Source organism: Lutjanus erythropterus, chromosome 6 (assembly GCF_056507025.1).
Source record: "Lutjanus erythropterus isolate fLutEry1 chromosome 6, fLutEry1.hap2, whole genome shotgun sequence".
Classification (NCBI taxonomy): domain Eukaryota; kingdom Metazoa; phylum Chordata; class Actinopteri; order Lutjaniformes; family Lutjanidae; genus Lutjanus; species Lutjanus erythropterus.
In genome coordinates this window covers 37,420,545-37,442,421 of record NC_139322.1, presented here as the reverse complement: position 1 = coordinate 37,442,421, position 21,877 = coordinate 37,420,545, and the positions used below count along the sequence as shown (strand labels likewise).

The 21,877-nt window shown below is 39.0% G+C and overlaps 1 protein-coding gene across 1 annotated transcript in view; it reads left to right on the top strand.

Moving 5' to 3' along the window:
• The first annotated feature begins 4,742 nt into the window (after window positions 1-4,742).
• lamb2l (laminin, beta 2-like) overlaps window positions 4,743-21,877 on the top strand; it is a 79,486-nt gene continuing 62,351 nt past the window's right edge. The window contains exon 1 of the mRNA XM_084721806.1: window positions 4,743-4,884. The gene's annotated coding sequence lies outside the window, so the exon portion shown is untranslated. The remainder of the gene's footprint in view (window positions 4,885-21,877) is intronic.

Below are 21,877 nucleotides of genomic sequence, written 5' to 3'. Positions count from 1 at the left end.
CACCACACAGCATTCTTCTTCTTCTTTTTTTTTTTTTACTTTCCACAACAAATAAAGCTTTGGTATATTTCTGATAATTCTGTCTCCTTTAATACTAATGTTGGGTAATTTACGCAGTAGAACTGGCCCTTTAAATAAGAACCCACATGCTACACACATAGCAAATTACACAAAAGCAAGTGCAGAATGAAAAGAAGAGGGTGACCATGGTGGTCAACGGCTCATTTTCCCTTTTCTGAGTGTGTGTAGCAATCAGGTAAAACACCACCTCCTCCAGATGTTTTACTGTACAGAGAGGCTCTGAACAAATTACAGCCTCTGCTGCTGCTGTCGCTGCAGCGAGCGTGAGGCAATGGAGAGCGGACCCAAACAGCAGACAGCGACAGCTCAGTTCGGGTGTCATTTTCACCATCAAGTGTGGACATAGAGGGGATCATGTGATCATTGGTCTGTGTGTGAGTGAGTGCATGAGTCATCAACATGCAGCTTGTCCGCAGCTAATCTCGAATACTACTGTACCGATGATAGCTGCAGTAGGTGCTTCATCGTCAGCTGCCTGGAAGGGATCTGCACTCTACTGAGTGACCTGTTCTAGCTGGAGTGGTCGAAGTACATGTGCTTATTGACACACAGAAGAAGTACGTACAGAATTTAGGTTTTAGAAGCTCAAAAGCAAAAAAGCAACCAGGACAATCGGGCCCTGACTGTAGAAAAAGGGGAGTTATATATGTGCTGATAGGGCTGATGAAGGAATGTGGAAACTGGTTTGTAGTGAACAACACATTTACTCCTGGTAATAAAATGCATCTGGACACATTAGGAAAAACGCGTATTCATGGAAGGTTTAATGTACTGTGACTGGAATGGGACTGCATCTGCCTGACCACATCTGGAGATAGTCTTGCATTGTGTTTGGATCTTAGGTGGGTGTAAAAAGAATTCATATAATGTGCTGACGTCCACACACAACATTACATTGATGGAGATATTTGTTTTTAGCATAAAATATAGGTTCAAATTTAGAGAGGGAACAAACGAGCAGGCTGATAGAGACATGCCTCTCCCATTTTAATATCAGGTGTAACTGCGGAGTCAGGTGACTGAGATTGGTGGAAAAAGTCTGAGGCCATCTGGTGGACAGGTAGGGAATGACAATCAAGGTTGAAATGGAAATATGGTCACATATTTTCAAAATTCCTTCTCTTTCTCCACTGTTCTGCCATAGATTCTTAAAGTGTAACTTCATTCCCAGCCCAACTCCACGCCACCCACTGCATAGTTAAAAGTGAGCAAGTGGCCGAGAGGGTGGGGAGGTATGGACATAAAAGGCACCTCTGCCTACCTTGGATTAGAGTGTGTTAACGTTCTTTTTGTAAAATATAAATTTAGAAATCGACTAGTCCCACGCAGTTAACTTGACTTAAGCATTGGCAATGCAAGGTTCCAAGCTAATTTTTTAAATAGATATTGTGTGTGTCATTTTCAACCCACAAAATGCCGATTTTTATAAATCTGGTAGGAAATGTCAGTGTTAATTATGTAGTTCACTAGTTGATTAAACTTCACCACCATTGCGAGTCCACACCAGAAATACTAGCCAGTAGGGCTGCAATGATTAATCGGGCGATTATTTTCTCACTAAAATGATTAATAATTGTTTGATTTAAAATGTCATAAAATGCTGAAAAATGTTAATTAGCGTTCCTTAGAGCTTAGGATGACGCCCTCAAATGTCTTGTTTTGCTCACAAAAGATATTTACTGTCGTTGATTGTCATAGAGGAGTTGCTAGTTCATCCCCACTGGTTTGTCTGTACTTTAATGATTTCCCCTGCGTGTTTTCTTTTGGATTATCACATTTCCTGGACTTTGATTTTTGTGTCTCTTCTGTTGGATTTGTTGGTTGTCTTTGTTTCACCTTTGTCGTCTCTTTGTCACATCACACATTAAACTGACTTTACTTTGAATGTATTTGGGGTTAACAACACATCAAATGGTTCGTAATACACACAAAATTATTTCAGATGATGCTTAACATTATCAATTAATAAATTGTACTCAATTTTAACTGAGTGTGCTCTTACCTTTAGACTAGTCAACTACCCTAAATTTAAATTTACATTTACTTAACAATGGAACAGCCATTCAGCTTTACTGATCTCTGTCCTTGTTGCTCAGACCTATATTTGACTACAACCTACAGCATGTGTGCAGTTTCTGAACTTGCTGTTTACTTTCAAGTTTGTATTACAGGATAATACTGCTGTGCAGAATTGCTGATAATTATGGATTCCAGCCATTCCTGGACTTCACCTTGCACAACCTGCGCCGACTCCTAACAGAGTGCTTTATAGCAACTCCTCTGTCCCATCCTGTCTCTCTTTTTCTCCCTCTCACAACCTGACACCAGGGTAAACACTTAACTACTGCGAGTGTCTCTCTTTCCATTTGTTGTCCATTTTCAGACATGTTCGCTGTGAATCATCACTTTCATTAACACCTTACCATATTGGTCACATCAGACCTGAACACACACACATACATCAACTCTTTGTGAAGGAGACTGTCCTCATAATTGGCGGCTGCTGGCTGAGGATCGCCTATGTATCAGTTGACATGGCTGGCACCACATAATGAGCTTGGTGACGGAGATTGTCAACATCTCTTGATAATTCCCATGGTACAGATCCTGTCAGTGATGAGCTATCTCACTGGACAACACATTGTTTTCCCTCTCATAGCAGACTGTAGACCAATTTAGTGCCAACGTCATGATGACATCACAGTGTTAGCTGGAGATAAACACAGATCACCTCAGAGCAGAAGGCTAAACCAAGTGAAAACATCATCTTGCTGTGTAGTTCGGTGCCCGAATCAAAGTAGAAATGGTTCAGAATTAATGTTTTATCACATACCAGCTGCACCTGCTAGTCAAAAAAAAAAACCTGAAGACAACTGTTTAAAACATGTTAAGACAGAAGATGGTAGATGTGTGCAAGCCATGGCAAAATAAACAAAATCAACCTTCCCATAACCGTTTTCCTTAATAAACAGAAAAATACAAATAAAACTTAACAAAACTATCTTGGTCAAAATTTCCACTGTTAAAGCTCAAGCTGATCATTAAATTAGTAAAAAAAAAAAAAAAATCAAAGCGCCTGTAACTGAAAGGGGCCCTAAAAATATTATAACATTAGGTTTTTTTTTCAATATTAAATTATTAACCTATCATCATAAATGGTAGTAGAGTATGTCATTTCCAATACATGAATAAAACAAATGGTTTCTTTTTATTTTGTTGTTTTTGGACAGCCTCTATTGCCTAACACCCCCCTCTATTTACATGAAATGGTTTGGTCCTGCCTCCAAACCAGGTGCATGGTGTTTGCTAACAATGAACTGCTAGTGAGCAGCATGGTTTGGTTTGGAGTGCCTGGAGAAGCATCATGTCTCATATTAAAGATAAATCTGGCTTCCAAAAGTGGAAAGAAAGAGAGAAGAGAGAGAAGAAAGGGCTACATTATGTCACCTGATTCTTCAAAAAGTAAGATGGGTTTAGTCTGTGAGTGGTGGAAATTTATCAGCTGTGGCCATAGTGAAATAGATTACTGTTGCCACCTGAACATTAGTTACTTACAGTGATGTTTTCACAGAAAATTCTGAGTGTTTACATTTCACTTCCCTTTCAGTAGACATTTACTCAATGCAGGGAAACTTTTAGCAAACTATTCATGCTAAATCACTTGTCCAGGTCCCACAGCTGCAGGTTCAGCTTCAGGCTCAGCAGCCCTGTCTCCCTCATTCCCCAAATGAACCTGCCCTACTCCTGAAGAAGGTGAGCAGCGTTGTGTTCAATGATATGTCAGCTGGCATAATTGAAGGGGGTCTGTGGCGATTTCTTTTTTTATTATTATGAGAAAAGAAAAAATATCAAATATTTTTCAGTGACAAGAATTATTTTTCCATATAATGATTATTATTTGAAACACAAACAGCAAGATGCTGTACAGTTTGAAGCACTGAATGACATCCAATTTTAAAATAATAATACTTTATTAATACCTTCATGTGGACTGAAGAATGGTCATTTACTTTACATCTAGTGGTGGTGATGCACAGCTGCAGGGTTTTTTTTCCTGTGGTGCACAAAGTTAAAATTAGGTCAACAAAATGTAAGTAGCTGAAGTTTTTGTTATGTTATTACAATTCGTATTATATTATAGGATATATTATCATGTGTAGAGCAACAGCACAATGTTGATGTGGCTTGTGGTGGTGGGGCCCAATGTGATATCTTTTCATGGGGCCCAAAATCCCTGGGGGCATCCCAGGATACTGTTTGTGTTAGTTCGTGGGGCTGATACACTGTTAGGTGACCATGGCTCTTGAGCATATTTCAGGTTGTCCAACAAAAAAACCAAACAAAAAACAACAAAGTCCTGAACACACTCCACAATTCATAATTCAGTAACAAAGTCTCCGTTTAATTCTTAATGACAGTAAAACAGTAACTTCAACACTTTTCAGCACTGATGATTTGGTGAGTAGTTTTTACCTGAAACACTGTGGGCTTGGCCTGCTGGGTGGGTCCTACCTGCTCCTGTTTTTTTCCCGGGAAAGTAGTGTGAGTTGCCGGTGACAGTCTGGGCTCCACCCTCCTCCTCCTCCTCCTCCCGCCGGGCTGAACCCTCCTCTACTGTACCGCTGCAGACCGGACACCGAGCTCATTCAGGTGCTGCCGCCGCTGCGGGACGGTGTGTGTGTGAATGAGAGAGAGAGAGAGAGCGAAAGCGAAAGAGAGAAAGTCTGCGTGTGTGACTGTGTGAGAGTGCGTGTGTGTGTGTGTGTGAGAGAGAGACAGGAGTCGCAGAAAGCTACCGAGCAGGTGAGCTCCCCATCTTATCCTCTGTCTTTACTAACATTTACCTCCAACACCTCACCTCAGTGAAACACAATGACGCAAAATCACAAGCTAACGTACCGTTACAGTATGAACACAGGCTAATATTCATACAGGTGTCTGCTGCTCTCGTTTGAAGTTTTAATATGAACCTCATTATGCTGCTGTCGTCTATCCCCTATGGTATTACCGCAGTATTCTTACCTGGGCACAGAAATGTGCGCTTTTGGGAATTTTAGAGCACTTTATGCTGTTTTTAGGCTAGGCTAATTTATCTTTTGGGCTGTTAGCTTGCTGTCATTTTCACACAGCGGACCACTTTTAGCTCGTGTTGTTGACTGAACTCCGCTGCCTTTGTGAGACACGCTCATTTCAGTAGTAATAAGGTGGTTATATTCAAGGGTGGAAGTAACTTACAAATACTCAAATTACTGTAATGAAGTTTTTTTTTTTGATACTTGTACTTTTATGAGTAGATTTAGACTGTACTTTTACTCATACTCAAGTATGCATTACACTATGTAATGTACTAAGTTACTTTTAAAGTCATAATTGAGGTCTGAGTACAATTTGAATTATTATTCAAACCTGTATTCTGCATTTTTGTAGCCAATAAGGCTACCTGAATGCAAATGGGCCAATGAAAACAATGACACATGGACAAAAAAATGAAACACTGCAGCAGCTCAGGTTTGGAGTAAGGATGTTAATCAGTAATTGATTAATCGCCATTGAGAATTTAAATAATTAAACATGTATATATGACTGTTTAATCAGTTGTCTAGAAATTTAAGCAACTGCTCTTTTTTTGACATATTTTGTATTGTGGAGCCATTTGTAGAGTAAGGAAACTTAAAATGAGAAAAAAAAGAAAAAACTAAACAAAACATTGAAAGTGAGAAAAACAGTTAGAAAATGTGTGTTTTGAATCGAATGAATTATTAATGATTAATTGAATGTTAATTGTGCTGCAATATGCAACTTACAGTACTTTGGGAATAGAATGTACAATTAAATATTTGGATATAATGGCCTGTTTGTTAAACCTTTGAAGTGAAAATATAGAAGAACTGTTAAGTGTAATTGTAGAAAAAACATCAGATACAAATTATTATTCAAAGAAGAGTATGTCTACTGGTAAATGACACATTTTAGACTAAATAAAAGAAAAGGGAAAGAAAAAACTGGTGTGGGGCTGCACAATTAGTTGTAATATTATCAAAAACACAATATGCCTAAGTTCCAGTATCCAAATTGCAGAAAGCAAATCTAATTGCAATTTTTTGAATCAGGGAAAATGTGTGTAAAAGCAGCATTATAATGAGGTATTGTAGTGCTGCAAGGACGTCCTGGCCCACAAATCTTGTTCTCCTGATGAAAGAAGCCACATGTGTTTGATACAGAGCCTAACAAATGTCGCATCATGAGGATTTTAATAGTAATAGTGGCAATTTCAAGCAAAATAATTGCAATGTGACTTTTTTTTGCAGCAGTCTGTAACTTGTGATGAAGTAGCTAGAATTGACATAAAGAGTTGAAAACTTGACCCTCAGCTTGTGTGTGTGTGTGTGTGTGTGTGTGTGTGTGTGTAGACCTGCTCTCTCACTGACACCAGTGGGTGACCTACGGCTGGAAGGCAGATTTCTGACACTGTTACACACATTCCTACCAGATTAACAAGCAGCAGATTAATGGAGTGCACAGCTCAGATTCACAATTTTCATGGTTTGAGTGGTATTACATTTTTTTTTTTTTTTTTTTGCTGCAGGTGAATCATTGACACTCACAATGGTGTGTTGTTTTGTTCCCTTGAACTCACACTAGGCACCAATACCTATCTAACATTGAGAGTCATGTTCTTCTTACTGGTGCTTTATACTGTAGGTGAGGGACATTCCTACAAAAGCAAACATTCACTATTCAGTAAGGAGAGGTTTGAGAAGTCTTGCCATTTTCCATTGAATTCAAGAAGGTCATATTGCCATTTATTCTTTTCATCAGCTTGTCAGGGTATTTAGACCTGTGTGTTTGGAGGTACATGTTCCCATGGCCCTTGTAGGCTTAGTCTAGCTTTAATCAGCTCAAAGACCTGGCCTCCTGCCCTAATGCTGAGATCAACTCTAACCTGAAGGGTTAAGAGGATCCACGAGTCGCTCAGACCCCAAATGGTAGAACTGGGAGGTCGCTGTTTTTCCTCTCAATCAACTGACTATAGATTGGTCAATATATTGTTTTTGATAATATATTTATTGTGGTGACATATACTGTAAATATGTTTTCTTAGTGGACCATACAGTCCAGTATCATGGTAGGCTGTAACAGAGTCACACAATTTGTGTATATGGAAAATGTCTTTTTTTTTTTCAGACAGCATGACTTTAAAAGAAATATGGATGAATGTAGGATAAAGAGCGACAAAGTCTGTGTAGGAAGGAGGTCAGGGGGTTTTGGTGGGTCAAACACTTAACCAGGGGGCTTGGATTAGGTTCCCATGTGAGACCAATGGTTAGTGTTGATTGTTGTGAAATGTTTCTCACTAAGCTGCATTTTGAAAGTGTAACCAAATTTTATTATCACTACCATGGAACAGTGGAAACTGGTCATCATCATGTTCCAAAACTAATACCAAGGGCCTTAGGGAGTAAAGTAAGTAACTTGACCGTGGAATGAGAGCAGCCGTGGACAATAACAGGGCTGCACAATCACAATCGCAATCACAATATGGCCAAGTGCAATATCCAAATCACAGAACCAGAATCAAATTACAATTTTTGAAAGAAGAAAAATATATGAGAAAACAGCATTATAATGAGGTACTGTAGTGCTGCATAGATGACCGCACTTAAAAATCTTGTTCTCCAAAAGAAAGAAAACGTTTAAGTACAGACCTCAATAAATATCACAATCTTATTTTATTTTATTTCTTTTTTTAGTGAACATGAAAATTGAAAATTTCCACTAATTGTATCATATATGACAATCAGAAATTCAGTCAAAGTAATACGACTTTTTTACCAAATTGTGCAGCCCTAGACAATCATTTGAAAGTCGTGTATAGAGTCACGAACAGAAAAGAAAAATTAATGTTTACATGCCTGAATCTGTTTGAATTTTATGATGATTTCATGATCTGCTGGTCAACAATAAACTCTGTTGAACCATACCAGTGGTTTTTGCATGTTTAAGCCAAACTATCTGCTTACACTGTCCTTTTATAGAGTTAAGAAGCTTTATTGTCATTGCAAGGGCTACAATGAAATTCTGTTTCATTCTATCTATCTATATATATGTACAGATAGATAGATAGATATCTGAATAGTGTTACTTTCTAATATTGGGTTCTGCCTACAAGTATTTCTGAGTGGGCAGACTGATTTGTGAAGCACATCATGTTTCTGACCAACATGGATGTGATTCATTCTGATGTTATGTTTTACCAAGTTTCAAGTTCCTGTGAGGTGATGTTGATAGTGTACTGAACTGAACAGAAACCAGAGGGTCTCGGGAAAATAGGAAAAATGCATTTCAAAATGACAGTGCCACTTGCTTGAACTGGGAAATTGTTGTCAGTAGAGCTTCAACAATTGTTTGAGGAATGGATTGAAAGAAAATAAGTTTTCAACAATTTTGATTATCGATTAATAATTTTTCAAGCAAAAATGTCAAACATATGCTGGTTCCAGGTTTTTAAATGTAAGGATTTGCTGCTTTTCTTTGGCATTTATGATGGCTTTGGATTTTGGAACTGTCTGTTGGACAAGAGAGCAATTTGAAGATGTTACTTGAGCTTTGAAAATGAGCGTCACATTGATCAATGATGAAAATATTTGTTAGTTGTAGCTCTAGTTGTCAGTAATGTAAGTTCATAGTTAAGCACATAGGTGTTGCTGAATAAAACCACTGGTATGGTCCTTTAAATAACAGGTGTGAATGTTCATCTGCTGGCATGATAGAGGTACTAATGTTTTTGTTTTTTAAAATTGTTCAGCCTTAGTGGTGATTTGGGCTAAGTAGCTGAGTAAATGCAGACACGTGTGTGTGCGCCTCTGTGCTTGGATAATCTATAGATCAGGAGGCCTCTCCAAAGACGCTCTATCACTGTGTCTTTGATATCTGAGCCTCCGTCAGGGCCTCTTTAGGCTCAGACTCTGACAATCATGTCCCCTGATATAAATCAACCCCTTGTTTGCAGCACCCTGACAAGAGGGACTGATTACTGCTACGCCTCTTTTTCCTGTCTGTCTCTTTTGCTCCTTTCTTCTTGTCTGAAAGTTAAGTCTCTGGGGTATTGTCAAGCTAATTTAACTAATAAAGGGTCTACAACTACTGGTTAGTTTCACTATAAGGAGATTATTTTTAATTATTTTTTGTTTCATTTATTAATTATTAAGCAGTATCCATCTTACAATAACAACTTACCTTTTGTGAAACTATACGCCTTAGATATTTGATATTTTTGTGTAAATTATTGACTAAAATCAGTCATTCTAATACATTTTTCTGTTGATTGACCAAACAGTAGTTTCAATGTAAAGTAAGAGGGGAAATTTACTCTGGAAATGGCTGATGGCATGCAAATTGTATCACAGATTGTCTCATCAGTAACAGGAAATGCAATTTCCTTATACATGTTATTGAAAAACTTGGCCAAATATCCCGCCTAACTTTTGTATAAGCAGGAAACTTCTCTGAGCACTGATTGGCCATCTGCTTTTTAGATTACTTGGTGGAACATCGTCCTAAGTTTCAAGTGGAGATTGTTCACAATGTAGAAAATACAACACTACTACACAAATACAACACAACCCTCATGTTCTCGTTTGACAGCTGTAACAGGATATACAGGAAGAGAACCCTCATATTTTAACGTCAACCTGTCAAGGTTGGCAACATCACTTCCATTCTGTTCATCAAGCATAACAGCTTCACATTTGGCTCATTGAAATAAAATGCAATTTACTGAATGTTATCTGTTAAATGTAATGAAGGAAACTGACCTAAACCCAACTCTATGAAATGGTAGATAATGAAATGAAAGAGAAATGTAGTACACTCTAAATCATCTGTGGACAACAGATATTGTAAACTGTGTTCCTGCTTTAAACATTATTTTTTTTATGCTGATTTAAGTGGTTCTCCTGGATGGGGAATATTACTTTGAAATAGTTAATTTACGTTTTAATTATTTTGTCATGTTATTATCTTATTTTGATGCTTATTTGCTCCAAGTACTTAGTTTTCTATCCCTGATAAAATCATCAGATGGGTAGCAGACTGACAGTGTGCTAGAAACAGTTGTGATATGAAGTGTTCATCTAGTATTTGTTGTATGCTTTCATGGTGGTTAGCATTTTTTTGCTTTTAAGTGAACCTATCAAATATTTTATTAAATTACTTTAGTATTGCTATCGAGGAAGAGTCTGTTGCTGATAGACATTGTTATTATTTTATTACCCAGGGGTTGTCTATTCTAAGAGCATCGGCTAAGACTGAATTTCCACCAGCACCAGCTCTGTGTTACCTCATTGTCTCAAATCTCCCACCTGTTGAGCCTTTCTTTTACCTGTGCCTCTTGTGCTATGTGCTTGGTACCAAAATGCCCATGGAAGGCCAATTTTAAAGTCAGGAAAATAGGCTACGAAATGGTCATTGCTCTGCCACCAATAGTATTAGATCTCCTACAACTGGATCAATTTCTATCACTTATTGAGTCTGCCTCTCTATTAGCTAAGTTTTTAACTCTAAACATATATTAAACCAATCAACATAGCACTGATCACTAATCCTGACAAATGTTCACACTAGACTTGCACCGATTAATCGGCAATGCTCGGAATTGGGCCGGTTTTCACGTGACCGGCCCTGACCGGTGACCGGCCGGTCAGCGTCACAAATCCGGTTCTGTGCCCATCATTGTCACACACGTTCTGCACGATGGTCACGTCATGCGCGCAGCAGACAAACTGACCGTGACGTCAACACAGCACTGATAACAGCTACACACTCTGACACACGTCTGCTTGAAGATGGTGTCAGAGACAGATTCCAAGAACAGGATAAAGAGAAGACAGACAGTCTACAACAAGACAGAGCAGCTGACAATGTCGCAAAACAGCCGTAAACTCTCTCGCACTTCAGGCAAGCTAGCAGCAGACTGCTGTTCACAGACTGACAGTTCAAATCTCACCTCCTGTTCTGGCTGAAGAATAAACAACCTGTGTTGATGCGTCTCCTCAGACATTTTCTCATCCAGACTCGTTTAACTTCTGTGTTTGTTTTTCTCACGGCAAAGTTTTACTTCAAACTGTTGCACCGCGTTAGTCTCCGGTTTGTTTACATCCGCTTCCACAAAAGATCACGTGAAATCGCGTCCCACGAAATCCCGCGAGATAATCTCGCGAGATCACGTTCACCCAATTCATAATCTTAATATAAAATTATAATAAAGCCTGGTTGTAATCTGGAGGATTTTGGAGAAAGTATTAAATGAATATTTAATAGTCAGTGTCTTATTATGAACATATTTACAAGAAAAGTTGCAAAAATGTTTGTGAATGCTGTCAATTACAGTTCTTAGAAAGACTGAAAATCGGAACCGGCCAAAATCGGAATCAGTAGGTCAGACTCCCCCAAAAATCGGAAATCGGAATCGGCTAAGAAAGTTGAAATCGGTGCAAGTCTAGTTCACGCAATTAATTCAATAGCCACAAGCACACTGTATCAGTGAGTTTGTTTGCATTAGAAGAGGTGTGTCTTCCTCACTAGTTTCTGTGCAAAACTATCCACCAGTCCTCTGACCAGATCAGGTGTTCCTAATATCTAACTCTTCCCTCTGGGCTAACAGGGATTTTTACTTAGTAGGATACTGAACATTGTCCTTTCATCACACCTATGTACGCTGCTGCTCCTACAAGCGTACCTACTAATAGCATGTAGTCCCACACAGACCCTGATCCCAAGATCTACCACTTTGCACTTGTCATTGTGCAATTTAATAGTTTCTTCTTACAGTTTTAGCACTAATGTAAGACACCTGGCATACATCTAGGATCTGGTATATGTTCATGATTAACAGCAGGAATTTCATATATGCCTTCATAACTAAAAAAAATGTTTTAATTGGCTACTGTGTTTTTAACCTGTGCTGCCTGCAGATGGTCTGGGACGCAGTCAATTTTGGAAATTCAAGATTTGTCACATACAGAATACCTTTAAGCAGTCATTTCACTGGTATCCAAGAGCTTCCTTCCTTTCTACATACTGACAATAATCATATAAAAGCTAAGATGACAGTATCAAGAACCATCACTACAATTTGACTTTCTGAAATGATGTCCCTGGAGTGTGGCCTAGACTAAAGGACTGCCTTTTTAATCTGCTCTTTACTGACCTTCTCCACAGGACTTAGTGCTGAGCCACAAACCCAGAGTCACCCTGTTCACCTCCACAACTGCTGATTCTCTGGCTTTCTAGTCCAAACATGAATGTAGTGATTGTGTTGGTTGGTTGCGTCTGCACTGACTTTAACCACCTTAAAGGCTCCCCATTGGCTACTGTCTGGTCATGCCCTCAGATGAGCTTTTTGTAACCGTCTCGGGTGTGCCCCTGTGAGTTTAGTTAAACAATTAAATGAAGTAAAATTTCTGTAATGAATCACTTAACACACTAAACAACATGGCTGATTTCAGATTATTGTTGGGTTGAATAAAAGGGTATAACAAAAAACTGTGTGAACAGGAATACACGTACACACTTTCCATTTTGTGTGTGTCTGTGTGTGTGTGAGTGTGTGTGTCTGTGTCTGTGTGTACATAAGTGGTGTGGAACAAAGGCTCAGTACGCCCAGCAGTAGGTGGTATTAGGTGTGTTTTATTTGAGGTCTTGGTCAATGGCAGTGAAAAACTGCAGTGCATTTAACCCTCTCTCTGCAAACCCGAGATGGAGAATTATCTTTGATGGTAATCTGTATTTTACTGTCAGATGAATGAAGTAAATCTTCAGACAGTATTATGAGATTTCCTTTGGCTCCACAGTATGTAACAGATTAAGAAGCTGCTTCCTTGTTTGAAGATATTGCGTTTGGGTGGTCTGTTTCTATCAAATCGGGCAGGTAGTTGAATTGTTGATTGGCAGAGAGTTAACTGTTTATTTTGTGCTGATTACAGTAGATGATATCTGCTCCTGCCTGTCCTGTAGATATCTTATCCATACGAAGAACCCATTAATAATCATTAGATCCCTATATTTCACAGAAAAGCTTTGGTACAAGTTGTAAGTGTTGTTTTCATAGCTCTTTGTAAGGCAAATAAAGCTATGAATTTTAAGCGTACTGCATGTCTGTGTTGAGAAGTATGTCACTGTTTGCTTGGATTGCGCTTTGATCCATGTAATTAAAGACTGTGCAATTTTTACTCAGTCTAATTTAGGCAGATAGATTTATTGTAACTTCGAGGTGTGTAATTTATGACTGCTTTGACTCATTGTTTGCAATGCACCACAAGTGTGCAGTCATGCCTCCAGGGTATCAGAAGAACTGAGTCATTCTGATGAGCATAGACATCAAGAAATTATTCTTTGAGTACCAGTATTTTTTTTTAAATAGGCAGGGAATAGAAGAGAAGCATATTTGCAACTCATGTAAGAAAGTAAATTTCCCAGCATGTCAACCTGTGTTGATGTGTTTGCAATATAGTCACTTGAACACTACTCATATTAACTGATTATTTTTCGGAAATCCTGCAGTTTTGAGTATTGCACTTTGCATGAAAGCACAGATTTTAAATGCAGTTCCCCTCTGCTCTAATCAAAGCATTAAAACACTAAAATAGCATCACTGTAGAGAGATGTACATTATATGGTAAAGAAAAGTGAGAGACTGATTCCACTGAAGCCTGTGCTCACAAGGCCACTAAACAAAAAAAGTGTCTGCAGACACATCTGCCTTTTCAGTGTGTCTGCTGTGGAACCATGTTAGTGCTGTGAGTTTTGATAAGGTGGTAAAAAAAAGTTTTGGAGCCCTGCACTATAATTATCAGTCATCCTGCTGTAATTGTTTGTCTAAATTACCTCAGTCACCATTGTCTCTTCTAAATGTTAACACATTTCTCCATCCTAATGACAGTAAATCTGATCTAAAGCTGTTACTGCACTGCACTAAATACTAGACTTGCACCGATTAATCTGCAATGCTCGGAATCGGGCCGGTTTTCACGTGACTGGCCTTGACCGGCGACCGCCCGGTCAGTGTCACAAATCCGGTTCTGTGCCGGTCATTGTCACACACGTGTTCTGCACGATGGTCACGTCATGCGCGGAGCAGACAAACTGACCATGATATCAACACAGCGCTGATAACAGCTACACACTCAGACACATGCTTGCATGAAGCTGGTGTTAGCGACAGATTCCAAGAACAGGATAAAGAGAAGACAGACAGTCTACAACGAGACAGAGCAGCTGACAATGTCGCAGAACATTGCCGTAAACTCTCTAGTTCTTCAGGCTAATGCTAGCAAGCTAGCAGCAGACTGCTGTTCACAGAGGGACAGTAAAAATCTCACCTCCTGTTCTGGCTGAAGAAACAACCTGTGTTGATGTGTCTCCTAAAACGTTTTCTCATCCAGACTCCTTTAACTTCAAAGTTTTACTGCAAACTGTTGCACCGCATCAGTCTCCAGTTTGTTTACATGCGCTTCCACAGGACATCACGTGAAATCGCGTTTCCATGATCTCGCCAGATCACGTTCACCCAATTCATAATCTTAATATAAAATTATAATAAAACCTGGTTGTAATCTGGAGGACATTGGAGAAAGTATTAAATGAATATTAAATAGTCAATGTCTGAACATATTTACAAGAAAAGTTGCGAAAATGTTTGTGAATGCTGTCAATTACAGTTTTTAGAAAGTTTGAAAATCAGAATCGGCCAAAATCGGATTCGGTAGGTCACACCGCTCAAAAATCGGAAATTGGAATCGGCTAAGAAAGTTGAAATCGGTGCAAGTCTACTAAATACATTATTATAACATACAATGTTGTAATGTGTAGAACAGTAAAGTTAAATGACATAGCCTACTGTACCCTACACTCCCTTAAGTACCAGTCATGTTCCCAATGTATTTCTTTATTTCATTAATTAATAAAAATCCATGTAAAACATCATGTTAAATATCTTTGGATATTGGATGGGAATCGACAAACAAGGGCTTCTTCCAAAGACTTTTAAATCATACAGGGAGCAATTAGACTAATGGGAAAAGTGAAAAGTTCTAATTTCTCTACATAAAGTAGCTTCAGCAAATCAGCGTTTAATGCAGCAACAAAACCTGTTGTTTTATGTGTGATGGAAACAAATCTATCATTGAAAAAAATCTCTGAATATCTAAAAAAAAATGTTGCCCTTACTATGCTAAATGCAACAAGTTTTTTTCCAGTCTCTTAGCGTTGCTGACAACCATTTTCCACAATACAGCAAATCACTAACTGAATTAGAGTAAAGGCTGATACAGCAAAAGATTTACTCCAAGGTGCAGGTGACTGCAGAAGTGTCGAAGCCATAAAATTAAAGCTGAGAGTCACACTCAGGAAGTAGCATTGACTTATCCATTCCTGTTAAACAACATGCAAATAGCACATTTCTCTGTTGAGCATATTTTACCAGTTTGCTCAGATTTGTTGACCAGTCCAACATCACTCAAAGGTCGAGTTGTTTTTTCAGCAGCCAGTAAGAGTTCAACTGAGCAGCACTGAAAAGCATCTATGATATCTCTTTAATGTCCTGTTCTTCTTTCTTTGGGTTATTTGTTCTGCTGTAGATATTACTACAATACGGCTGCAGTGGCTGGTTTTGTGTCAGAAGATCAAAGGTTAACTTTAAAACAGCCACCTGGTCTTCTTTGATACTCAAGTGTACATCAACTGTCACTAGCTTCACACTGCATATTTGAGCATATCCTGCATATCCTGAGACAATGCTGCATAGAACAGTGAGATGTGTATATTAACTGTGTGTATGTGTGTGTGTGTGTGTGTGTGTGTATCTCGCATTGCCTCTATAGGAAATCTGAATTGCTGTATTTCTGCTCAGTTTTTTTCTTTTATCTAAATTTTTTAGACCTAAACTAACTGAAATTCATTATTATGCAGCTTTGTCATGGAGCAGCCATATTGATATGAAATAGTAAGAGAAACACAGGTGTTACCAATGATACTAATTAAGGTCCATTTATTGTAGAAGAGCCTTTCCAGTGAGTCAACATGCACAATAGCTGCATCCTGACTGTGTTTGGACTGAGAGGAGCGGAACCTTAATTAGTGTCATTGGTAACACCTGTGTTTACCCTATTATTTCACATCAAAATTACTGCTGTGAAAAAGGTCTGTTCAATTAAAATATATATTTATTGAGACAGCTGTAGCACCTGAACACACACACACTCTTGATACACACTGCACTGTAAGCAGCTGCACCTCTGGTGTAACTTTGTTTTCGTTCTGTGCAGGTTGCGCCAAAAATAATGTACCAGCATAGTGTTCGTTTTTTGCGAGTGAGAACAGAAACTCGGTGTGGCGGAGCCTTTGGGATTAAATAACCGTGACGTTTTAAAGCGCGGTTAATAGTAAATTTGGTTAATCGCTGCATCCCTAATTGGAGAGAAGGCAGACATCTCTACTGTATGGCTATCTCTGCAAATGAGTCTGCAACTCACACCAGAACTATCTAGAAGGATAAACAGGACTACAGGCTAGGGGTAAAATATGTAGTTTTGATTTCTGAGTTAACGGTCCCTTTAAAATCTTTTCAAATAATCACATTTGGAACATGATGGGTGGGGTCAGTGAAAGGGTACTTGAGTTTGTCTGACAGGCCTGTGGGGATAATGCTGGGAACCACCAGTCTGGGTGACTCACAGTAGCACAGGTAGCAGCAGCTCTAAATATAGAGTCACCTGCCTGTTCGTATAAGGAAAGCAAACTTCCTCCATGAGCTCATCTGAATGAGCTGATCCCATTACCAGTCCGGCCTTGTTTTACTATACTTAAACAACAGTGTCTCAAGCTGGTGTAGCCTTTGGCAGTGTGTTCGGCAGCTCAGCTCTTCATTTGATGTGTACATAAACTCAGTCACACACAAAGTCAGGCTTATCGTGTTATTGAGTTCAAGGATATGGGAGCCTGGGATTGTTTGGACTAGTGTCTCGAGATTTCTTGGCTTTGTCTCCCCCCTTACACAGAAGTTATAGTGGTGGCACTGAACTTTCTGCCTGTTTCCTCTTATCTTATTGTGTGTGTGTGTGTGTGTGTGTGTGTGTGTTTGCGTGTGTGTGTTTGCGTCAAAGTTTCTTGCTCAAGGTAAGTCCGATTGTACCTGTTAACCTAGACTCTAGGTTAACAGGTACAATCGGAATTACTAATGCCTGACTACTTGTAAACTGGAGGATTACAGAATATACTGTATTTGGATGTAGCTGCAGACTGGATTGCTTGAAAGAAGATTTAATTTTAGTATATTTGAAATTCTTCAAGGTTCAGGATTTTTTTCTTTAGGTTTGTAGAAGGTGTTATATTGATTAACCAGGTGGATATTAGGGTTGGGTGATAACAATTTCCAACGGCCGCTAGGCTTGGGAGGTATCTATTTTTTTCATACTTTTGTGACATTTCAGTGGAGTATATGGTATATGAAGGCATTTATGTGAAAAAAAGGGTAAAAGCTGTTGCCAGACATCATTATAGCATAAATGACATTATATAGCTTACAGTACTTTGTGTCTAATATGCAATTTGCCTTCTTAGACAAGTCTTAATGGGTTTGAATACTTAGAATAAATGAATATATAGGAAATAAGTGCACTTATTCCATAGATCTTTGCTAAATGATGCAGTGACTCTTACTGCTGTGGATACCAGCATATCATTTGGCTGAACGGAGATGATTTACAGATGTATGATGTGGCTAATAAACTGCTTTTGCAGTTGAAAGAAGTCATCTCAAATTAAATTATATGTGGGAATATTTTAATGATTCCATATCTAGTCGTATTTAGCGAGAAGACCTAGGCTATAAAACAGAAATGACCAACTGATTATTTATTTTCTGATTCCAAATAATTTTTCCTATTAATAGTTTCCTATTAATAGGAGTTTCCTATTAATAAATTAATTTCATTTTCTATTTTTATTTTCCATCAATTAAAAAAACAGTTGCAACTTCCGTGTTTCAGATAACTTGGTTCACAATGACGGTACTGAAAATCGTACCTTAAAGATTTCTAAATACCCTGGTTCACCATAATACCTTGATACCTTCCAAGTTAACCTGTGTTACCAACTGGCTCAAGGCTGGCAACAAAAAGGGAGGCCACACACAGATATGACAATCAAAGTTGATTTATTTAACTCAAAATCAAGTAAGCAAAGTAAATAACCTATGGGATGTGTTTGTAGGAAAGTCATCAGTCATGTTAGGAGTGTATGAATGGGTGAAAGCATGGTGTATAGTGTGTGGTAAGGTGCAACAAACCAAACAAAGGGAACAAGCTGAAGAGGCTGCAGCAGGCCCAGCTGAGAGAGAGAGAGTGTGACCAAAAAGGGTGGTCCTTTATAACCTCTACAGGCCCACCCCACAAGGGCAGGTACAAGCAGGCACTCCCTCCCAGCTCTGCCTACCAGCCAACTCCCAGTAACTGCAAGAGAGAGCACAGTGAGACTCAGGCAGGCAGACTGAACTGGATCATCACACCTACCACCGTTAGTCCACCAACCGACATTTGATGATCATCTCACACCTATTCACCTTATTAAACAGAAAACTGCCCCACTCTCATTCTTACCAGTATAGTGCTCAGTGGTTGTATTAGGCCTGTGTGGTATACCGGTTCGTACCAAAAACCGGTCTTTATTTTTGTTAGGATATTAATTTTTCATATTCTGCCATACCGCTGAATAGCCCAAACAACGTCTGGAAAGTGTTTCAGTGGGTACCCATTTCACTGCTGCACACCAGCACTACAGGCGTGCTTGCTTGAGCGTGTGCTCTAGGGATGTTCATGGCAACTAAATTCCCTGTCGATTAAATGCAAAATTTAATTTAGACTAGTCTAACACTAAGAAAACACTCAGAAAGCCGTTAAAATTTAGCAGAATTTAATAATCTATAATGTTAAACACTGTGCAAAAAAATACTATGTGTATTAAGAACCATTTGAAGCTGTTAATCACAGTTTACAATCGCCAAATCATACTTTAAATGCTGCTGAAATGCACAGTACTTTGCACTGTGCAATTCAAGCCTTACACATTAATCTACAAAACATGACAACAACTCACTAAACGCTTCACCTTTTCAGACTGAAGAGGGTCACAGTGTCTGCAGGTAAAGGACCCAGAGCTAACGTTAGCTGCCAGCCTGACACACAGTGTGGCTAACGTTAGCAGTGCTAGCAGCAGCAGCAGCAGTTCCGCTTGCAGGTTTATGTCTATGTATTGTAGTGAAATGTTTCTCCAGTTGAGTGAATATATATCAGCTTATTCTGTCACAGTCTACATTCATCTGTCCAACTTTGCTGATGTAAACATTGTTGCCAGGGCGATCGGGGCATACGCACTGGGTGTGAGGGGCTGCCGTCTGAAAATGCCGCAGTCCCAACTAGTGGCGTGCGGCTGCATAAAATCTTAGAGGTAACAGATAACTGGCATCATGCATGAATGAAAGATTGATAAATATTTTAAATATTTCATTTTTAAATATTTTAAAGTACTAGTATTTCTGGTGCCGACTAGAGTGGGTGGGGACGTTTAATCGTATAGTCGTCCCTGCCATGTGATGGCAACCATACTTTGAAGGGATCATGCTTTTACCTGTGTCTGGACATGAAAAAAAAACATGATACAGTCCTTATGACAGTAAAAATGGGCTATTTAAAGCCAATCAACTGCAGTAATTCTTTTCTCATTAGAAGAAAATGTGGGTAAGAACACTGTTGAAAAAACAAAAAATAAATAATACATAAATAACTAAAATAAATAAAAATAATAAATAAATACCATCAAATACTGTGAAACCGTTATGATTTTTAAAAAAGACATGATATGAAAATTTTGTCATACCACCCAACCCTAGGTTGTATACTGTGCCGCTGGATGAATGTGCAGCTCGGAGCAGTGGCTCTCATTCGGCAGATTATTACATTAGCAAAATAAAATGACAGATATTGACCAGACCATTGCCCCCCCAAAAGACCAACCAGCAATAGATTCAGACCATTTTCCATAGGCAATGTATTTTTCCAACCCCAGCGGATATCCTGGTTGTCTCAGAAACAAAAATTAAATTCACAAAAACAAAAGACAGTAAATCAGGGTGCAGTGATCAAAATGACTTCTACATGGTATTTTGTATGTCAGACAATAAAGGTAACTTTTAAATCCTACCAGCCAATGAAGGTTTGAGAAAATCTCTATATAATTGATTTCTGCACCCTGTGCATTGAGCCATCAAGGCTCCACCTTGCGCCTCTTTGTCTCTCTCTGTAGCACAGGTCAAAGGTCACATCAGCAGAGAGCTGTGAATGTGAAAGCTCCTTTGTTCTCTCCTGACATGCAGTTTTTTATCTGTCTCGCCTGAATCACACACATGCATGCACATAACCCACACATGCATATATCTTACATGCACAGGCACAAACAGGCACCTCCCAACTCCTTTCTCTTTTGTGGTCATAGTACCAGTTGCTTCAATTTTTTAAATTTGTGAATAGAGTTGACCTCCATGGCTCCAGTCCGATGCGTGAGCCCAGATGATTTGACAAATCCATTGTTTTTTGGTCTAACTTGAGGTGACAAGGATAAAACAGCCACAAATACCCCTGAAAAAATCAATCAAATCAACTCACTTTTGTTTTTTAGGTGCATCATTGCACACACAGCAGTGCAGGAACAACAGCATACAGTGTACAGTAAAATAGATGAGAAAGCAGGGTATGCTTGAGGGCGTTTCTATAATTTGATTGACAAGTCCACTACCACGTGTCCTCAAGTCCTCAGTCAGATCCAATCAGGGTTGGGGTATAGCAGCTTGTGAAAAACACAGAGGAACAAATCATTGCATCTTGTTGAACAGCCAAATCTAATTTGAGATTCTGAGTCAGGTGCAGCCCTAAAATTCTCATGCTGAAGTCCAATCAAATTGTTAATGAATTTCCACTCCATGATGTCACCCGTAGGTTTCTGAGGAGCCATTGTGAAGCTCAGTATGCTGACTTTGGCTTTTGCTATCTTGGCAATGTCTGGCTCCGCCTAATTTCCGGCTAATCCAAAAACTGGAGGTGGAGTGTAGATGCAACTGATGTGGACTAAATGAAGAGGCTACCAAGTAGTTAGCGACCTGTGACGGCACCCACCTGTCACTCAGAGTGTCCACAACTATGCATAACTTTAAGCGTTATTATAATTTAAATGGATGAGTTGAAACCATAAACTAGGAAATTAGCTATAGAGACCAAAATGTATTTTTTTGTACCAGTATGAAAATTGCTGTTTAACTTTTAATGCTGTAAAACTTTTGGAGCCAGTTTCATGTGGCCATTTAAGGGACTGCAGTTTTGGAACTTCCCTGTTGGCTTCATTTTTCAGCCCTTGAGGTTGTCGCTTGAATTCAAGAATCTCAGAACATACAGTCTCTGCTGGTTGCCTGGCAACTAGGGATGTTGGCAACTAATTTCCCTCTCCGTTAAATGGAAATTTTTATTTAGACTAATAAACTTCAACTGGTTTCTGTGCGAATTAAATAAACAAGATATAACATGTTCATAGTTAGTGATCTTTATAGGTGCTGGTTCCATCTGTTGGTCAGCTCCTTTTGTTTAGTACCAAAAAAGTGTTGTTATATGGTGATGTGGTGGAGTGGGCGGTGGTGGTGCTGCACTGAAGCACTGTGGCCTAGTTTACCCTCCGTCCCTGTCAGTGTCACATCTCA